This window comes from Protopterus annectens, chromosome 2.part1 (genome assembly GCF_019279795.1).
Source record: "Protopterus annectens isolate FY-2018-M chromosome 2.part1, PAN1.0, whole genome shotgun sequence".
In the NCBI taxonomy this organism is placed as follows: domain Eukaryota; kingdom Metazoa; phylum Chordata; order Ceratodontiformes; family Protopteridae; genus Protopterus; species Protopterus annectens.
In genome coordinates this window covers 797,317,445-797,339,382 of record NC_056729.1, presented here as the reverse complement: position 1 = coordinate 797,339,382, position 21,938 = coordinate 797,317,445, and the positions used below count along the sequence as shown (strand labels likewise).

At 35.3% G+C, this 21,938-nt stretch overlaps 1 protein-coding gene across 1 annotated transcript in view; it reads right to left on the bottom strand.

Moving 5' to 3' along the window:
* The window catches only part of SGCZ (sarcoglycan zeta), a 3,417,736-nt gene extending 3,397,494 nt beyond the window's left edge, over window positions 1-20,242 (bottom strand). The window contains exon 1 of the mRNA XM_044062501.1: window positions 20,070-20,242. The gene's annotated coding sequence lies outside the window, so the exon portion shown is untranslated. The remainder of the gene's footprint in view (window positions 1-20,069) is intronic.
* Window positions 20,243-21,938: the final 1,696 nt, after the last annotated feature.

Below are 21,938 nucleotides of genomic sequence, written 5' to 3'. Positions count from 1 at the left end.
ATGTCCTGGGTTTGGTATAAACTTTGCAAAACACAGCTAATGGGAGAAATGTGGTCTGCTTACTAAATCAAAAGTAATGGGGAACTTTGTGCTTCTGTTAAAAAAATCTGTAGACCAAAAGTGTAGCGGGTCTTTTACTATGAACCAGCACCCCACCCCCTTAGCTCTTCAAGTTTAGAGCAAAAAAAGCAGATCACTGTAAAAAGCTGATCACTACATTGTAACCAATCAGCTTATTATATTTACATCTATGCATCTCTCCCAGCTCTTTCACTGATGAGCAAAAAAAAAAAAAAAGACAAAAACTAAAAACTTCTACTGGCATGCCAACCAGGTGTCCAAATGCATGAGACACATCGCCCCTCCTGCCTCTGCCAATATACCTCTCAACTGTCCCTGATTTTTAGGGATGACCCTGATTTTGACTCAACTTTTAGCTCTGTCTGTCTTAATCCCTCCTAAAACTCGTGACTTTTGGAGGAAAGGTGGTAAATTACACAGAATAAATAATGACAATAATTAAGAGTTATAGACTTCTTTTACTTCAGAAAATGTACATTAATTAATTTTATCTGATTCTGTCAATGTTTCAAGTTAATAGTATTAATATTTTAAGAGTGTACCTGATTGTCTCTGATTTTTTTCTGGATCTGTCCCTGACTCTTTTGAAATTTGTCCCTGATTAGTTGAGAGCTATTCTATGCCCTGCTCCCAACCCTCCTTCAACATATTCGATTAAAAAATGCTTTCTTCTTTTAAATTGTAACAAACTGTTTTCTACAAATGTAGCAAATAGTTACTACAGTTTTTAGCCGGCCTGCACAGAGTGCTACAGTGCTCACATTTTAGTTTTAAAAAAATCTATCTTTTTAAACTGTAAGTTAATTGCTTGCTACAAATGTAGTAAACAGTTGCTACAGTTTATACTCTGTTTGCATGTAATGCTTCAGCTCTCAGGTTTTAGTTAAGAAAGACATTTTTTTTAACTTATAACTGTAGAAAACTGATTGCTACTATGTAACCAGCAATGCTACAGTTTACACCTCACACAGGGCACTAAAGTGCTCAGGGGCACTGCAAATGCAATACCTGCTTTTTAAAGCTGGCATTCTATTAAAGAGACAGATCAGGATCAGCTGATCATGCCCCCAACACTTTGCACCTGGGACAGTACCCCTGGCACTCCACCCTAGCTGCACTACTACTATGACCTGATATTTTGATCATTAATTGGTCAATTTGTTGTCAAATATATACCACTGTGGATGCAATAAGATTACAAGCATACTGTAATATATTTCTATATAATTTTAATGTAGGTATGACTTATTTCAACTGTTATAGTGCATGTAAAATCTAAAAAAATCAGTTTCTTAAATGATGGTAAAGCAGTATTGTTGTCACCTCACAGCAAGAGGGTCTCTGGTTCAAATCTCAGCAGGAGTGCCTTCTGTGTAGAGTCTATTAGTACTCCTTGCATTTGTGTAGGTTTTCTCGAGGTACTCCGGTTTCCTCCCACATTACAAAGACAGGCATCTGGAGCATTTCTCCCCAGGCCTCTGCTGAAAATTGGCTTCATTCCCAGTTAACAAATGTTAAATAAATTATATATACACCTGACTTTGCAATTTTGATACAGCAGCTGAACCAGAAAATTATTAATTTTATTTATCTGCTTGCATTCTGTCTGTTAATATTTGAATTTTGCCACCATAACTCAAGGAATTCTGTAAGCGCAAGGTAATAGAATAGATTACATAGGTTAGCTTATGTTATATAATGAAATAGTGGGAGACAGAGGGAGAGGACTGTGAAAAGAAAAAATAAAATAAGAGCCCTGTGCTCTCTGACGAGTATTCGTTTTCCTCATTATTCTTGTATATTCTACCGTGCAAGTCAATTTATGATCAGTACATTATTTTACAGTTCTTCTAAAGAATTTCTAATATCGACACAAAAAGATGACTGACAAGTGTCAAATGAATTTAATGGGCCATGGAGAAAGCCTAGCACAACCTGACCAAAGGTTAAGCAGTCTTTTACATAACAGTCAATAAAATCTAGTGAAGTTCTAACATAGGAATCTAACCTTCTAGGATGCATTATATCTGTTAACAGTGAGTGACCATGATTCTTAATGCAATTTTCCTATGGTTTCATTATTTTGAGAACATATCTGTCAAAATACTTCAACAAGATGGATGTAATACTAAACGGTCTAAAGTTTCTTTCATCTTTTGTGCAACACATTTTAAAATAATGTAATAATTGTTTCCTTGCTATTGGCACTATTACAACCCACAGTAAAATGTTAAATATAACATGCAGTGGGAAACCAAGTTCAAGTTTAAGATCATACAACATAACAGCATAAATGTTTTGAGGCCCAGTAAACATGCTTATTTTAATTTTCTTCAGTACTACTTTAATAGAGTCTTGAGTTACAAAGTTCTTCAAATACTAGGATGAATAATTTAGTTCCAACAAACTTCTTTGTATTGCTGTTATGGCTTGTGAAGTAGTCATAAAATGCACAGACTGTCTCGATGGGTTCAGTTAAAATGTTTCCCTAAATGATAAGAATGAATGTTAGTTTTGTAGGAAATTATGTATTTATAATGTTCTTTTTTCATTTCACCAAAGTAAATCTTATTTCATTTTTCCCCTTCTCTCTTCTTATACGATTCAGAAAACTTTAATGATATTGTTTAACTCTGTTTTGATCCTTTTTGTTTGACTTTTTTATTTATTCAAAATTTTTTTTTTTTGTTAATTTTAGTAGTGCTTTACTAAAGTGTTTTTGTCATGGACTGTAGTTAGATCTAAAGATTTGTTTACAAAGCATTGAATTATTGTAGCCACATACTGTTTCTTACCTATTGCACAAAGTATTTCAGTCAGCACAGTATAGATTGTCCCCTAAATAAATGTACATAATTTTACCATAATTATAAATTTTATATAGTGGATATATCTTTTTAAGGTGCACTGTCTTGAACAGTACAATATTATGGTGTGACTTCCCAGTGGTTCAAGTATCTAAACATTCCTGTACCAGGTTGTATTACTACCTCCAGTTTTGATATTGCTTAATGGTGTAAATCCGTTGACTGCTACAATGCATAAAAAAATTCTTGAGAAGTTAAAAGTATCAGTATGATCTGCCCAGTCAATATCAGGACAGTTAAAATCTCCTCTAATATACATTTTGGATTATCAAAAATCTTGTTCAAAAATTCCAAGTATACATGATGTCTTGATGAATACATATTAGGATAGTGATAATTTGCAATACATGTACACAATCTTTCTGGATATAAATGCCTATTGTTGAAAATTTAATTTGTGGATTAATGAATACAATGCAAGAATTAAGTGATTTGTGAACAAGAATTTAGATGCCACCACCTTTCTTTCCTTCTTGTAAACATTCATATTTTATGAAACCTGGAACAATAATTCTACATTCAAGCTTCATATCTAATCTCTTCCTTGTATTCAATAGTCTCTATTAAGAATCTAAGTTCATTCTGCTTGTTTGATATGCTATTGACATATTGAAGCATCAGTTTAAAAAACTATTAGGTCTGTCATTCCTGCTGTGCTATAAGTAAGCCTAAAAAGGTGTTAAATAGTCAATAATTATGTAAAGATAGAAATTCAGGTGTAACTTATACCTAAAAAGCATGCATTTTTCAACTTTAAACTATTCCAAGTAAGTTAGCAAAGCTATATCGTAAACCACGGATAACTGAGTAAGCCATGTAGTAATAACTGTTCAATTTTACAAGTGGTATAATCTTACTAAAGGTGACTTTTATACAGGCATATTTTTAAAACTGAATCACTTACAGTACTGATTTTTTCAAATAGTTTAAATGAGCATTGTGTAAAGTCATTTACTCTAGCATGTTAGATAATATGTGTGCATTCCACTACCCTTTAACTGCATATTTGTGTAAGGCTAGAGAAACAGGAACATATTAAAGCCAGAAAGTGAAGAGAATATATTCTTCCACAGGTTTAAGTCACAAATTTTCGTAAGGAAATGTTCTTGGAATAGCGGCACTTATATTAAGAGTGTGGACATGTGGAAAAAACACTGTTTGTGTCAAATTATAGAGCTAAGGTAGTATCCATGGAATCAGTGAATAGGTTCCTATCAGATAGTCAAACTTCTGCAAGTTTGAATCTCATATGGTTGAGACCATAAGTTTGAATTTGAGAAGTTTGAGCGTTTCAATGGAAATCCCCATAAGGGGAGGTTTCTATTTTGTTCAATGTGGTGCGATCTTGGAGTTGGTATATTTAAGTAGTGAGTGGTGTGGGGGGGTTCAGTGGGGCTTGTCCCCCTGCTTACAACAGTTTATTTTGTTTTGTTTTTTTTTTTGTTTTTTATGGATAGTCAAAGTTTTTTAACTTCGAACAGGATGGTTCAAACATTCCGTGTTTGAAGTTATTAAACTTCAACTATGTAATATAGACCCTCACTGAACAATAGATATTATAGTGGCAGTGCAAAAAAAAAAAAAAAAGAAAGAAAAGCCATCACTCACGGTTGTGGCTAGTGCAGAGGTATCAGACTGCATGAAAATGCTAGACAGGGTGCTTGATAAATTTATTTGCAAAGTGATAGGGGGTAAGATGGAAGATGAGCAGTGTGGATTCAGATCAGGACAAATTATGACCAACATTTGCATTGAGACAGATAGTGGAGAAGAAACGAGAAATGAGGAAATAGTCGGGTGTAACATTCCTAGACTTAGTGATAGGATATGCCAAGGTCCCAAGAGAGCTAGTTTGTATAGTTTTGCAATAGTATGACATCCTGAAAACATGGGTAAAACTGGTACAGATTATGTACAAAGACCCGATGACACAAGTATGAACAGTGTTTAGACTTTCCTTGTGAGTTCCTAGTGAAAGTGAATTTACATAAGGGCTCATCTTTGAGTCCTCTGCAGTTTATAATGGTGATGGAATATATTATCAAACACATTAGCATTGACATATCAGAAAAGCTGATGTATGTGGAAAATGTGTAACTAGAATAATAAACTTCAGTGAATGACAGGGTACTGGAATGCAACACTGAAAGCATATTGGAAGAAATTGAGTACAGACAAGGCTGCTGTCATGATACCAGAACTGAAAAAAAATTGTAACAAATTAACATATTTAAGTATCTGGATAGGATGGCTGAGGAGAAAGGAAGTCTTAAATCTGAAGTATAAGCAAGAATAGTGCTGCAGCCAATTGATAGAGATTCAGGAGTAGAATGTGATAGAATGGCAATAAAACTGCAAAGTGAGGTGTACAAAATAAGGGTGTGACTAGTCCTTCTATATGGCAATGAGACCTTGGCAGTGAAGGTAGAGCAGTTGAAGAAGCCTGAGGTGATAGAAATGTAGAGCATGGGAGATGCAGAAGGATATACAGATGAAGAAATCAGGTCATCAAGGCTGAAGCCAAAGTAGTGCCTTTTGGAGAGACAGTCAAGAAGAACAGATATTGCGGTTTGGTCACATATGTAGAAAAGCAGAATATGATTTAATGAAGAAGATTTGGGAGAAAAAGGAGAAAGAAAAGAGTAGGCATATACAAGAAGCCAAGAGATGGATGAATTGCAATGAGAGAAGGCCTGCAACAGTCAGGTGTAATATTCAAAAAAAGGTGGCCCTAGATTGCGGGAGGTAAAGACAAGTTTGGTGAGACACCCTGATCATATAAAGAAAAACAGAAAACGTGGTTTGATGACTATGATAATGGAAAGCAAGCCTAAATCTAAGTAGTAGTCAAGAATGGGAACATATATTATATAAGCAATGATTTACCAAACATCTGGGTAAGGACAGCAGAGATAGTAAGGGAGACAGCTAGAAAGGTGCTTGGTGTGACATGTGGATGGAGGAAGAAGTACAAGCACACCTGGTGGTGGACTGAGGAAGTACAGCACAGTGTACAGAGAAAGAGGGTGGGGATGAAGGAGTAGGACTGTCAGAGAGATGAGAAAAGTAGACAGGAGTATAAGGAGATGAGGGAAGTTTTGCCTCTTAAGTCTATAAAGAAGAGAAATTGGGTGGACATGGAATGAAAAGATTATCATTTTGCTGCTGGGTGGTTGGTTCTGAAGTCACTTAGCTAAGGATTGGAAGGCAGGATTTAAAATGAAGGAAAGAGGAGATAAATTATTTTAATATGGGGACTTACTGCAAGGTATTGTGTAATAATAAAATAGGAAAATTCAGATCAAAGCTTAAAGTATAAATATAGTGAGGAAGAGTGAGAGGAAATTATCATATTTGGGGTGGGGGCATTTTGCAGTTGAGGATATCTTGGGTTTAGGGACCACATCCCTTTTTTACAGTTATTGAATAATCAATTCATTAACTTTCTGTATTTTGTACAAATCAATGATTGTTGATGATTTTTATCTTGTATTCTTATATTGACGGATCTGCATAAATTGTAAACAAAAAAAAGTCTACATAGTAGAGTATGCATTTGATTATCAAGTTAGATGATTGTAGTCTCCTTGTATACCCGTCATGATTTCTACAATTTGTGTTCTTGATTCTAGGATTTTCTACTCTTCTCTTCAGTCTTGTAATAATGATAAAAACTCTGGTGACTACAGGAAATTATTCTCAATGTGAGTTACTTATTTGAATGAAGCCTGAGGAATTATTTTGTTTTATTATTTCAATAAGCAAATACTATTTCTAAATTCAGATAATTTACTGAAGCTTCTGTGGAATGAAGCAGATGACAAAACATTTAATCACTGATGTCAACAGATAAAGATATCAAACAAATCTGAGCTATAACTGGCAAGAATACAGAAAAAGCCAATTCGACATTAAGATGCATCCTTTATAACCACAGCTTTAGTTCTACATAAGACCTGAATTTTCCCTTTGGAAATTCCTTAATTTATATTTTTTCTAAATGGTGTTATTGTGTAGTTCTGTTTTGCAATTGATGGTAAACAATGAGAGCATGTTATACAATACCCTGGCTTTTTTTTATTTTCATATAAGTTATTTTCAACATTATTGTCAACATTATTTTGTTCTGTACAAATAAAACAGACATATATGTGTGAGATATATTTAAAAGTGATATGTGATATATCACTGCACACATTTCATTGCTTGCTGAAACACTGATGTTTTTAATTTCATGTCTCCAAGTTTTGGGTTTTCAGTGTTTTGGGTTTTCTGTGTTATAGTCTCAGTGTTTTGAGTTTCAATGTTATGAGATTTCAATGTTTTGAAGTATACCCACATATACATGCATATATATAAAATTTGTGAGAAGCCTGGGTATAGTTTGTACATCCATTCCTCAGTTCTTTGTTTACTGGGTTTTTGGATGTGGGCAACTTTGATTTGTTCTTTGTTAATGTCCTTCATCCTAGTTTAGGGTAAGAGGTCTGCAGTTTCCAAGATTATCAGAAAGGACCCAACCTCCCTTAGTAGTAACAATTCTATGTTTTGTCTATAAATTATTTAATACTTTTTGACTGCACTGACTATAACGTAGTTTCCATCAAAGTGTTTTTTAAATAAATAAATAAATAGTAATAAGCTCTAAACCCACACAAATGATGAAAACAAATGTAAGTTTCCAGTAACTACGGCTGATTTCCACAGGTGAGTTTTTTATAAGAATGGAAAACTGTTTCTAGTATGTTACACTGATAGGTTAAGGCTGAAGTGTTTCAGGACTTTGCCTTAGCAGGGATGAGTATGGGGCACACAAAGCACAGGCCAGGTGAAAGTCAGCTTGTTGTTGGCCCTACAAGTTCCTAAATACTTCTAAAGCTGCTACTATATGGGGAAACAATACAAATGAAATTTCTATTACATTTCAGAAGTTGTGACTATAAAAATAGCTGCAGTTAAGGTTGAGAGAGATGCATCCAAGAATATCACTTTTTCTGTGCAGTCTTTATACACTATTCCAGAACCACTCATACTTTCATGGGTATTATCCTAAATAGTCTAAATTATGTATTTTTTATCAAATTTCTTTTTATTAAATATTTGTTCACAAAATATGCAGAAAAAGATAAGACATATACATGTGGTAGAGATGATGTTACAGAGTGCATACCATAAGCATGTTGTTGCTGTTGTTGTCTTTCGGCTTTTCCTGGTTAGGGATTGCCACAGCAGAACTCCGGTCCACTAATGATTGGCAGTAGATTTTGATGAATGCCGAGGTGCCAGCTCGACGTTCAACCTTCAACAAAGGCACACCCATTTACGCATGTCTTTCAAATGCCCACCCAACCACGGGGAGGACATGCAAACTCCACACAGAAGGCACTCCCTGCACTCCAGTCGAGAATCAAACGGGAGAACCTCTTGCTTTGAGGCAACAATGTTACCACTGCACCACCGCGGATGTGCATACCATAAGCATGTAATAATAGTTATTCCATAAGCAAGTAGTAACAGTTATTGCCCATTTTACTCATTAACATTCAAATTAAGTATAATTACAATTTGTGTTACTACGAGGATATGGTTATATTATAAGTTACTTCAAGAACTTTTATCATATACCAGTTCTCTTGTACAATATTTTACAGCTGCGAGCAATATTAGAGGTAAAACATCAACCTATATAATGATAACAATCTACTCTACTAAACCTTATATACATATATACAAATATGTCACCTTAATTATTGTGGTTACTAATCTCAACAAAGTGATGTGTTTACTACCCTTATATAATTAGTATTTAACATACTGTTTATGACAGAATATCAATTAATGCTTTGCAGGACCTTTGATAGTAGGTTTGGTTCTTCTAACTTTTTGTATAAAGCTTCTTGGCTAATATGTGTTTTTTCGGGGTCTATATTATGATATCACATGCTCAGAAGAGCGAACAACACATAATCAACCCCATGTAAGCAAAAGCTTTAAACGTCGAAACCTCAAAACAGCAATTTTTTTTCTGTACCCCCAGAGCCCCCTACTTAAATATACCAACTCCGAGATTGCACTACAGTACCAAAAAGGCAAAGTAGTGAAAGCAGCCAAATTAATTCTTTCCCAGGGAAAGAAAGAGCGGAAAAGCCGCTTTGCTATTTTGCCTTTTCGTGCTTTTCAGTTCGACAAAGATGCATTCGACAACCTGTGTCCGCAACAGCATAATAGGGAGTCGTTTTTTTGCCATACGTTCGTATTCTGACCAGGTTAGTCTTGATCTGTCTAGCCAGTTTTTTGCTATGTAAGCTTTTAATAGGGTGCATAGTGTTATTATAATGTGTTTAGAGAAATTATTATTATTGCATTTGAATATATGCAGTATAGCTGTTTCCCATGACAAAGTGAATTTTGAATGCCCTGATTTTTCTAAAAGGAATCTAAGTGAGCACCGTAGTTTATAGACTGATTTGCAGCTCCAAAAGATGTGGAGGATATCTGCCTCTTTGTTAGGGCAGAAGGAGCAATAGGGTTACTTGGGTGGGCTGAATTTGTTAAGGTGGAGAGAACAGGTGTATGGTAGGCATTGCTGAAGGTCATGATCTGTGTGTATATTAACTTTTTGTAAATTATGTATACTTTAACAGAATGCATACAACTATACTAATATTGCAGGATTCCAGCAAAGATGTTTGGGGGAATGCTAATTGAGACATGCATATAGTGGGAATTTGAGCTATATACATATGTTTTTATTTCTTTAAACGATATTACCTATCCCAAAACTCCTAATAAACTTTCCTGAGTATAAAATTGACAAAACAAAAGGAGCAAGGCTTTTCCTTTTTGCTGTTCTTCCGAAGATACTGACTTTTTAGTTTATTATAAGTTTTACTGAAAAAATCAACACAACACACAATCAGATGAAATAAAGTGCAGTAAGGCATGAATGAAATAGACAGATAAGAAGACAGACAGGTAAATAATGGATGCATAAATAAATTCATAAATATATACATACTAAAGCTACTTGAATCCTACCCCTAAATATCAATATTGAAGGCCAGCAATACATCTTTTTACCATCCTCCAAGGTAGCTATGGCTTCTGGAAGACATATAGGTTAATAAAAAAGTTTACTGCATTTTTGGTAATTCATTTAAGTAAAAAAAACAGTCTTTACAATCAAGACAAACAAGAAAATGGAAATGCATTCAACAACAATGCAGCTTCCACACTGTGTCTCAGAAGATTTTTTTGTCCATAGCCACTACATCATTTCCAACTTGTCTTTCACTTTCATTGTTACAACACCATATTGAAAACCCCAAAGTGAATAGGTATGGAGGAGAATCCCTCTTCTGGCTTTTTAATAGCCTTTGTATTTTTAATAAATGCTGTTTCTGTCATTGTTAAAAGTGAAACAGGTCTGCTGTGCATTGAGTACATTTTTATAATATAACTGTGAGGTTTTGCTTGTGTGTGTGTGTGTGTGTGTGTGTGTGTGTGTGTGTGTGTGTGTGTGTGTGTGTGTGTGTGTGTGTCTGCGTGTGTGTGTGTCTGCGTGTGTGTGCCTGCGTGTGTGTGTGTCTGCATGTGTGTGTGTGCATGCATGTGTTTATTCAAATAATTCAAATTTAAAATGAAATAAAGCATATACGACTTGTTCCACCACTTAGCATTTAATTTAGTTAACTATGTGTTCCATAAAAAAGGCCAAAACCCCATTTTGCTAATAAAATATTTAAACCACCAAATCTGTTAGTCTACCATATAGTCAACAAATCCTAAAAAATCAGTTCAATCCACATTCAAATCAGTGCACAGTAAAGCTAACAGTGTTTGTGGCTTAGTAGACAGCACAATTCTAGATACTAGATCAAAACTGCGGCTTAATCTCTTACACTGAGATGTATTTTCAAAGACTGACAAGGCAGTTGACCATAAGGTGAGTGCTGTACTGTTGAGCATGCTGTCCTTCATGGGAAGCATTACATTTATTTCCTGTTTTACTGAGTGTGTGTGTCTGTGTGTGTGTGTGTGTGGGGGGGTAATTCATGATTGTAAAAGATTCCATGTCAAATTAATGGTACTTGTTACTTTACTTTGGTAAGCTGGTAAGTAGATATTTTCAAGGACCATTTTCAGGTACAACCCAGGCCCAGCTAGCAAAATAGGTACAGTATCAGAGTGCAAAACAATAGTAAAAGTAAACAATATGCAGTGATGGCAGTGAACAAAACAACAGAATAGTACATGATTGCTTAACAGTAGTAATACTAAGAACATATACACACAGTGAAATAATATAGTCCTGGTAAAGAGTCATGGGACCAGATGACATCCCAGGCTGTGTACTACATGAACTACAAAATGAACTGCCACCTCACCTAAGTGTCATGTTTAATCATAGCCTCACCTCAGGCTTCGTGCCCACTGAATGGTGCACAGCTACAGTTATCCCACTCCACAAGGGGGGATCCTCCTTGGATCCTGGGAACTACCATCCCATCAGTCTGACGAGCCTGATCTGCAAGGGCGTGGAACACATTATCATGGAACTTATAAACAAAGACATTGGCAACCTTCAAACACTGGACCCCACCCAGTTTGGGTTTGTGAAGGGCCAATCTTGTCTCCTGAACCTGATTGACTTCTTCGAATCAGTCTCCAGAGCTGTGGATGAGGGTAAGGTGGTCCACACAGCCTATCTGTACCTCGCCAAGGTCTTTGACACCATCCCTCACTCTGGAATCATAGATAAACTTACTAAGCTGGGCATAAATCCCTATGTCACTCGATGGGTTGCCAACTGGCTTACTGACAGAACCCAGACTGTAAAAGTAGCCGACTCCAAATCCAGCTCCAGACAAGTGACAAGTGGAGTACCTCAGGGTTCAGTCCTGGGACCACTCTTGTTTGGCATCTACTTCTCTGAAGTACAGGCCAACACTAAGGGACTCTGGCTAACAAAGTTCGCAGATGACTGCAAACTGGGAGCCATTACTGAATCCCCAAATAATGTGGATATTCTACAAAAGGGCCTTACAGAAACAGATGCCTGGTGCCAGAGCCATGGGCTCAAGCTTAATGCCAAGAAATGTATAGTTATCTCCTTTGGAAAAAAAAACATGTACCTATGAATTACCACATCGGTGGCAGTACACTAAACATCGAAAGTGTGATGAGAGACCAAAGGTGGGCAGTGGTCTCACTTTCGATAACCACATCACCACAACAGTCAGGAAATCATTCTATGTGGCACACGTCATCACTAAGGGCTTTTCATCCAGAAAAAAGGAGGTCATTGTCCCACTGTACTCATCCCTCATTAGACCCATTATAGAGTATAATGCCCCGTTTGGTATGTACCTCACAAGACATCTGCAACAGCTGGAAAGGCCACAGAAATACCTCACTAAAAGAATCACAGGCCTAAAGCAGATGCCATATGCTGACCATCTAAAAAAACTCCAGCTATACTCTGTGGCTTATCGTCTACTCAGAGGCGATCTCTGCTTAACATACAAGGCCATGTCAAACCTTGAGCTGGTGGACATGCTCCACTTAAAGAAATCCCAATCCCTCAGAGCCACATACTCCAGGGATCTAAACCTTGTCATCACAATGAACAAAACATGCTGGAGGGATAGGTTCCTGACCCAGAGACTCCCCATACTCTGGAATAGACTGCCCATACATGTCAAGCAGAGCGCCTCCTGGCCCTCTTCAAAAGGAACCTTGATGATTGGATGGGAGATAGGAAATTCACCCCGGGGATTATGTCAGTCGCCCTGCTAGACAGGGGTCCAGGAAAGTAAATATTGTGGGAAGAAATATCCAGGGAATTGTTATGGCTAAGCTTGTATAGGCCCTAGGGCCGATAGCCTAGTACCAACTTATGAACCTATGAACCTATGAATCCATGTAAAATAGAATGAAAATGCATGAAACTGAACAGTACTGCCAGGGTATACTTTTCATACAACAGAACAGTTTTACAACTCTATTTCTAAGTCAGCGCATTGAACAGGAATACAATTATTTATGCTGAAATATTTAGCCAGATAAATTGAGCTTTGGGAGAGGAGGAGAAGGAGAGAAAGATGCAAAGAAATAGATAAGTAGGTTGGATAAGGAAAACTAAATGTTAAGCATAATAAAGAGATTTAGAGGTAAGTATCTCAACAGGTAAGGAACATGACTTAGCAAAATTTCTTGTAGTCAATATAAATATCAGTTTACTATTATGTTGTGCAGACGGACTCTGTCGAATGGTCGTATCATCAACCCAGAATCGCAAAAACTGACAGTGATGAAGTCTAGTTATGTAGAATTACAAATCAAATCTGATTTTGGGATGAGCACTAACAGGGGTAAAGATGGGGGGGGAGGCAAGATTTGTACTACCGTATTATTGGTGTTCGACATTGCCAGCATTTGAGGTTCAGACTTCACCCAAAGTGTATTTGACCGAGTCCATCTTGACAACATGATAGCAAACCTAAATATCAACTTATGTGTCCTGCACCTGCAAAAATAGAACACAGTCCTTGTGACTTTAAACCAGTCAACAAAATATACATACACGCATAAATGTTGAATCACAGAACCAGTATTATCATTTCTGCAAGTTATTTCTAGAAGGTCTCAATGTTTTTGTAATTTCCTCAATGAACTATAGAAATCATCACCAAAGTTATTTTTATTTAATTTTTTTAATGATTTCAAAAATGGCATAAATAACGTTAAGTATAACCAACAGCCTTATTTATTTATTCACATAATTTGTAAATGACATCATATAAATAGTTTGTTTAGTCTTGTTTTGAAGAAAATTGTATGCAATTCGAATGCATGACTTCTAATGCACTCATTTTATTCTGATTTAGTCATATTATCTTACTACAGTCGTAAACATATACGGAAGTATTTACCTTTGCATCTATACAAATGACTCTCTGGTTGAATAGGAACTGCACTATATCATTGGCTTTGTGGGACACTAAAGCTCTCTTTTATTTTATTTTATTTGTTTTGTTTTTTTTTGGCATAGTGTATCTACCCACAGCATAGGGATCTTTGTGAACTATTCTATATAAACTAGAAAACATTTATGCATCCCAATTGAAAGCAAACAGCCATGATCATAGCTACTTAAACTCTATCTACTATTTTATTTGAATATGTATATGATATCTAGACTGACAAAGATTGGACTGAGATTATATGATGCATGTCAGCAGGGAAAAGATGTTATTACAAATAAAATATGCTATCCAGTCACATTCATAACAAAAATATGCTTTGTTTTCAAATAGTAAGCCCCTATAATTTTTTTCCAGTTTTTGAACTACAAAATTGAAAGATGAATCAGAAATATGCAACTAGGTCACATAAAATATTTATACAGGGTTTAGTCTAACTGTAAGAAACAATATTTTCATCGGTAAATAGTTTGAAGTAATGCCATCTGCCTCAGCACTAAGATATAAAAGAATCCTTGTACACTTACTAGCTAATTTATTTTAGTGCACTTTATACAAATGTGACAATATTTACTATAACTCAAGTACTGTAACGTAATCTTTTTAATGGGTAAAACTTACTGGTATATCAGCACAAGAAAGAAAACTGCATTTTTGAGAAACTATAATGCATAGACATGGATCAGCTTCACTTGACCTAAAATTCATTTGAATGCCTTTCATTTGACCGACACCCAAATGACCTAAATTTCAAATTACTGGCAACTCATTTGACTGACTCTCATTTCACAGTCTTTTAAGATATAGACTTGTTTTGGGTTTCCCTTCACCAGTGACTTGCTTGTGATAAAAATAATTACTGTAACTTACAGTGCTGAGTGTCAGAATACCGATAGTCATGTAGAAAGTAGTGTTGTAGTGTTTCTAAATGTGGGTTTGTCTCTTTACATTTTTGTGGGAAAGTATCTAAAGTAATTAGGCAAATGTTTTGTGCATTCCCAGCAGTAATGGCAGCATGTAAACTACTGTTAGGCAAGTTAAAGGCATATACCATTTTCCCCAGTGTTGTGCAATCCTGGAGTTAGTATATATAATTAGGTTGGGTGTACATTGTCCAGTTGCTGTTAAGATGGTAAGTAAGTAGTTTTCAAGTTCTGAAAAGAGTTAGTTATTGGTGTTCTAAGTGTGCACGTCTATGGTTTAAGATTTAGTATGTTGAAATTTAACATTGTAAGCTTTCTGTGAAAAGAGAGTCAGTCAAATGAGTTATCAGTAATTTGAAATTTAGATCATTTGGGTGTCAGTCAAATGAAAGTCAGTCAAATGAGTTTTAGGTCAAGTGAAGTAGATCCACGTCCTGCATTTCAGCTTTCAATTTGCAGATACTGAAATATTTTTAATTGTTTCTATATTTATTATTTTATTTATTTTATTTTATTTTACATTTGCTAACCAGAAAAGTCCGACTGGACTAGCAGTCCTTTTTCAGCGGAGGTCCTGGGAGAAAAGATTTATATATTGAATTAGAACAACATTAGAACAGACATTAACATAGAATACCTTAAGAGATGTTTACAGTTGTTGTACAAAATAAAAACAATTATACTTATAAAAATATGTATATAAGACAATAATGTGGGTATACAATGCAAGTTTAAAAGGCTTGAATAGTAAAACAGCAGTATAGAAGAATTAAAGTTATATAGTATACACTTCCTTTGTTGGTTAGCATTACTGAAGAGACTACTTATTATGTCCTTGGGTCATTATGTCACTTGTTCTCTTGTTGTGGAGCAGGATCATAACCATTTGTTAGTGAGGTGGACTTTGTGAGTTTTTAAACATAGCTATGGAGGTTTTACTTTTAAGGTTAGTGGGTAGGGAATTCCATGTTTTTGCTATATAGGGGGAGTATAGGGATTCTTCTGCAGAGTTAGAGACTTTTTGGACTTCTAATAGCTGTTTGCTGTTGGCGCGTAGAACTCTATTACTAGTGTATGGTTTGAGTATACTATTTAGGGCAGGGGTTTTATCTGGATTATGTAGTATCTTATGGGATAGGGTTAGTTGGTTATACAGTAGGATATGGGGAAATTCAAGCCACTGCAATTGTTTTAGGGCTGTGCAATGATGTGATCTATAGGGAGAGCTGGTGGCAAACCTGGAAATTTTGTTGTAGCATGCTTCTAGTTTAATAATGTCTGTTTTTCTTAGATTAGTGATACTAGGGGAGGCATATGTCTGAGTAGAGAGTAAGTGTGTCTTAGCAATGGTTTCTTTGGTTGATTTTGTCAGAAATAATCTGTTCCTATATAGGGCCCCTAGTTTATTGCAGACTTTTTTTATTGTGTGGGCAATGTGGATGTCAAATGTCAGGTTACAGTCTATTTGTATACCTAATAGTTTGGTATGACTAACAGGTGACCTAGTGGTAGTACTTTTTGATAGTATGTTGAAAGGGGTGGATGAAGGCTTGTACTTAGTGGGGTTGAATAGTAGCAGTTTTGTTTTATTGGGGTTTAGGATTAGTTGGTGTTCCGCCTGCCAGAATTCAACTGATAGGAAGGATGCTTGAGTGAGTTTGTGTAATTCTGGGATGGAAGAGGCATTACATAGAGGTGTGGAGTCATCTGCATATTGTATTACTGTGGTATGGGGTGTAGAGGTATGGAGGTCGTTAGTAATGGTAGTAAAAAGTAGTGGCCCAAGGATGGAGCCTTGGGGCACATCTAGTGTTACTTGGAGTAATGGGGAGATGTCTGTGTGCCATTGAACTGCCTGTTGTTGTCCTGAGAGATAGCTTTTGAACTAAACAATTGTGGACTCAGGTTTAGGGTAGAGAGGACATTGATAAGTTTATCATGTGAAACTGTATTGAATGCCTTTGAGAGGTCTAGGAATAGGGCTGATACAAACTTTCCATTGATTCTGTGTTTATTTACTGTTTCTATGAATGACAAGAGAGCAGTGGTAGTGCTGTGTGAGGGACAGAAACTGTGTTGAGTGTTAGTAAGTAGCTTATGGGTATTGAGGTGGTCCATAATTTGCCTATGGATACATCATTCCAGAATTTTTGAAAGAGGAGAGAAGATAGAGATGAGGTGATAATTTCATAGTTCTTTTGAGGTGCCACTCTTGTGGAGAGGAATAACATAGGAAATTTTACATATTTCAGGAACTGTTTTTTCAGTTATTGATTGGTTAATGAAAATTGACACGGGGTAAGCTATAGCCTATGCAGCTATTTTCAGGAAGTCTGCTGGGGGGTTATCTGCTGCTAGTGTGGTGGGTTTCATTTTTTTTAGAAATTTTCTAATTGTATCTGCATTGATGGGTTCAGAGAGAAGTTAATGATATTGTTGTTTATGTCTGGAGGGGTATTATGGTTGTGGACAGGTTGTGGATCAGTTAGGGCAAGAACTGATTCAGTAAAGTACCTATTAAACTGAGTTGCTATGCTGTCATTGTTTTTTTCAGTGGTGGGGGGAGTCCTAACTTTATCAAGTAATATGATATTGTTGGCAGACCAGTATTTTTGAGGATTATTTAAATATTTTATTATATTAAAATTCTTATCAAAACTATATTTCTCTGCATCTGTAATTTACATTTTCTGTTGAAAATAAAATAATGCTGCAGAGTTTTCAGAGTATTTTTTTATCATGGAAACAGAATTACCTTGTGCTAAAATAAAAACATTTTACTTTAAACCTATACTGTTTCAATGCCATGTTGGCTTGATGTTTCTACATATGGTTCTATGTATGTATTAGGTATGCTTTATTTCATTATACTCAGAAAGGAGAAATTAAGCTGTCATGAAATAAGCCATTATATATAAAATATCATCAGTGGACTGAGCTGATTATTGTTGTAAGCACTGAGCACCACTTTACAAACTGCAAATGAGGAACGCTTGAAATCTACAATGCTTGCTTGGCTTTACAGATGAAACAGTCATTATTAGTTTCCTTTAGTTGTACACAAATATGGGACCAAGGTTCAGTTCACCTTATTTCCCTGAAACTAGCAATATTTACTGTATCTCTACATACAACATTAATCATAAATATCTCTAAAATGATTCCATTTATGCATAACCAGTAATTTAGCATGTGTACAGAATTACCCAGTTCGTACTTCAAAATAAACACCTGCCACTTATCTCAATCCGACTTCGGCAAAAAAATAAAAAATAAAAAATAAATAAATAAAATCCATGATTTCCACTCTACTTTGCAGACCAGTGCTTTTGTGTAGTAATAAACAATTCAAAATATGTATTCAAGCCTGAATCAGCACAGGCAATAATGTTATATATGGAAACAATAATAATAAAACAGTAAGAAACTGACACAGACAACAAAACTAAATTGTTGAGATTATGGAATAGCAAAATAAGAAATGAAAACGAGAGAGAGAACTAGAAATGTAGCAAAGGAGGTAACCGGGTGAAAGTGAGGATGAAGAGAGGAACGAATGAAGGAAAGAATGAAGGCTGTAAATGAATTCTGATTTGTACCCTCTGTGTTTACCAGATTAGCAGAGGGGGCACCCTCATATAGGTACAGACTGGAGATATAAGCAAAGAGCCTGCCATAAAATACACAAAGTTGTATGCAATGACAATTTTATGACCCTGTATAAATTTACAGTCCCTCTTTATGCAGTTCATATAAGCCTTTCAAAAAATTGATGCATACATCCAAATTCTTAACGGTAAGATAAAACTAAATGATGTATAATGTTTTCCTTCACTTCAAAACCATTTATAGTTTGTTTTATTTCTGGCCATAATTTTGGATAATGTAGTATGCCTGTAATGTTGTTTTAAGCTTTGAAATGTAAATTTACATTTTGACATTTCTGTAATCCATAATGCTCTCAGAGTGCAGAGACATCAAAAGCATATATTTGTCAGAGTTATGAAAGCAACAAAGAACATGGCATAAGAAATGCAATTGTACATTTTTCCTTGGATGGTGTACTATATTTATAATTTTGCATAGTATGTGAAGTTTATATTTGAACATCAGTAAAGAATATAATACTTTAAAGCAGTTTAACAATACAAGATAAAGACCAAAGCAAACACCAAAATGAGCATTACTCAACACACAACACAGCTCTACTGTCTGCTAACACCTGCATGCCATACGCGTGTGCTGAACTTGGAATAGCATCTACTTTGCTAGTATGAAGGTTTAAGTAGAACAACTCCACTGCTAGCAGAAACCGGAAGTTACAGATGGCAGCATTCAATGTCACAGTAACAGAAGTAACTAAACACAGAAATAAAAACTCCCAAAATAAAGTCTAACAAAAGAGATAAACACAATATTTTTTTTTCTTAGTGAAAAGCTCACTCTTGCTCACATGCTCACACCTCCAGTGCTATGAATGAGCATTCCCCTCCCTGCTGCATACTTTTTTTTATTAGTCTGATGGCATGCCATCTGATGACATGCCACCCCAGATAAGGCACAAGTTTATTACATTCACATTTTGGAAGTCAAAGTTTGATGATATCCATTACAATATTCTTCTTTTTCAAAGTCAAGCGAAAGTGTACAGAATTTACACAAATCCTGAAGTATTAGCTGAAGCTTCAAACTATGTTTTCTAGTTGCTGTGGCACCAACATTTTGATTATAATATACAAATTTACAGGAAATGCTCTCTCAGTCTCTCTCTCTCTCTCTCTCATCACACTCTTTTACTTTTTCTGTTACAAAGCATATTCGTGGAAAGAAAGTGCAGGCAAGAAAGACACTTAGAAAGTACTTCCCAGACAGAACAAAGATGAACTGAATTTACCTCACACTTAGATAGGTATTAAGTGCATTAAAATATCTTTTTAAACCTGCACATTGCACTTCTGGTACTGGATCTAATTACAGTCGTTGACAAAAAAAAAAAAAAAAAGATGGTAGTTTGCACAGCTGATACTAAGAGTGGTAAAATGTCCCCACTCATTTCTGCAATAATTTGCAACATATTTTAAGCATGGCATCAGTGTCATGGTATGAATCATTTTCACTTCATCTTTAGAAATTGCAGTATCACTATTAAAACATGCCTCTGCATTAAAACTATAGACATTTTGCCAAGAATACTAACAGTTTGCACAACTTACGTTTTGGGTGTACTGTTACTTGCCCCACTGCTGTCCCAAATAGTCTCGTGTAAATCCAGTAGTTGTTTATGTAATGTAATAATTCTTATAATTCCAACAGCTGGGTCTAAAGGAGTTTGTTTCATTGGTACAATGTGACCAAAATCAACTGCCTTCTTTATCAGTTTTTGTGAGCAACCTATAAGAAAATAACATCATAATTTTAGTGTTACGGAGAAATCCAACAGTTTTACTGGTATCCTGGTAATATAACATTCCTATCAGTTTTTTTTTTGCTTGCCTTGTTTCCTATCCTAAGTTTCAGTAATTCAAGTAGCTCTATTATTAATGCACACTCTTTAAATAAACCGCTTAACTGTATTATAAACTGCTATTTAGTTTTGCATATAAAAATTATCAGGAAAAGAATAAGACACAGACAGCATTCCAAAAGTAAGTAGTATATGTTGCCATTAATTTGTCTATATCACTAAAACCCATCTTCTTATACTTGACAAAGTACATGATTCCATGATGAATTAATGCTCTATTTATGAAATTTCTTTTCAAGAAGGTTTTGGATATCTCTCATATGCCTACTGCCTCTAAGTGTTTAACAAAGGTGTAAAAACATGCAAGTTTTCATTCTTCCTCATTGTGAAGGTATCTCAAAAATGACAGCTCTTTTACCTAATCATTTCACTAATAAAATACATTTCTCACTGGCCAATAATGCCATATCTATCTGTATCTCAAATAGAATCTTAGAAACTTGCAAAGAATTTTCTAAAATATAATTCACCATATAGAATAATTTTCTTTAACATTTTATGTTTCAAACTTCATTTGCATGTATTTTTTCAGACTTGATAAAAAAAAATAAATAAATAAATAAAAATAAATAATGTTGCTTTCTAGTGGCTACAAATTGTCTGCGTCTTTGCTCTTATAGCTTCTAAAATCCTACTTTTTGTTTAAAAAAAAAGGAAATATACTCAAATAGTTATGTTACTCTCTAATTCAATGCCTAAGAGTAGTGAAATATCTAATACTTACCATTGTCATTAGCCTATCTACTATGGTATTTAGAAGCCTGGATCAATGTGAATAATATACATGGAGTCTTCCTTCCTTATTCATGGATCCAAAACAGAATTGAAAGAACAGCCATACTTATGTGTATGATTAAAAGGAAGAAGAAATGTAAGGGGTTCTCATAAAAGGTGAACTGAAGAAAAGATTTGGGAAGTGAAGAAAAGACAAGGATGTCTTAGTTTTATGAAGAACAATAAGTTATCCTATAGAATTAGTGAAACAGGAAGATTCTACTTTATAGTTCGATACCCCAGAAATGCATGTAAACATTGATTTGACTTGAACGTGCACTAGATGGATATTTTGTAATGGGAACAATTCAGCTCATGCTCAGTTACTGGAAATTACTGTCTACAGGACATCAGTAAGATAATAACCTGGGTATCTCTTTTAAAGCGTTATCTATCCAAAGAGAGGCTACATAAAGAGAGAATCCTTTAAGCAGCTAGAATCCAGTTAATCAGGCTGCAGTATTTATTTCTGAAAAGCTACTAACAATGATTAAAGCATTACAGTGGTTGGTAAGTATTAATCAAGTAAAGAGTTTGCTGAGTGGTTTAGCAGCAGAGCAAACTCAAGTAACACACCTAAATTTACAGACAGACTAATGCTATGTAAATGTTAGGCCTCATAAAGGCAACTGGTGCAGGGAAATAGTATTCAATGGGTTAAAGGAAATGTGAAAACAATGTTAAAATGTGATATTGGATTATAAGCAGCAGTGCTAAACAGAGGTGCATAATAGTCAAATGGGGACCTAGGCAGGGTTATGGATTGGCCTCTCACCCTGTTACA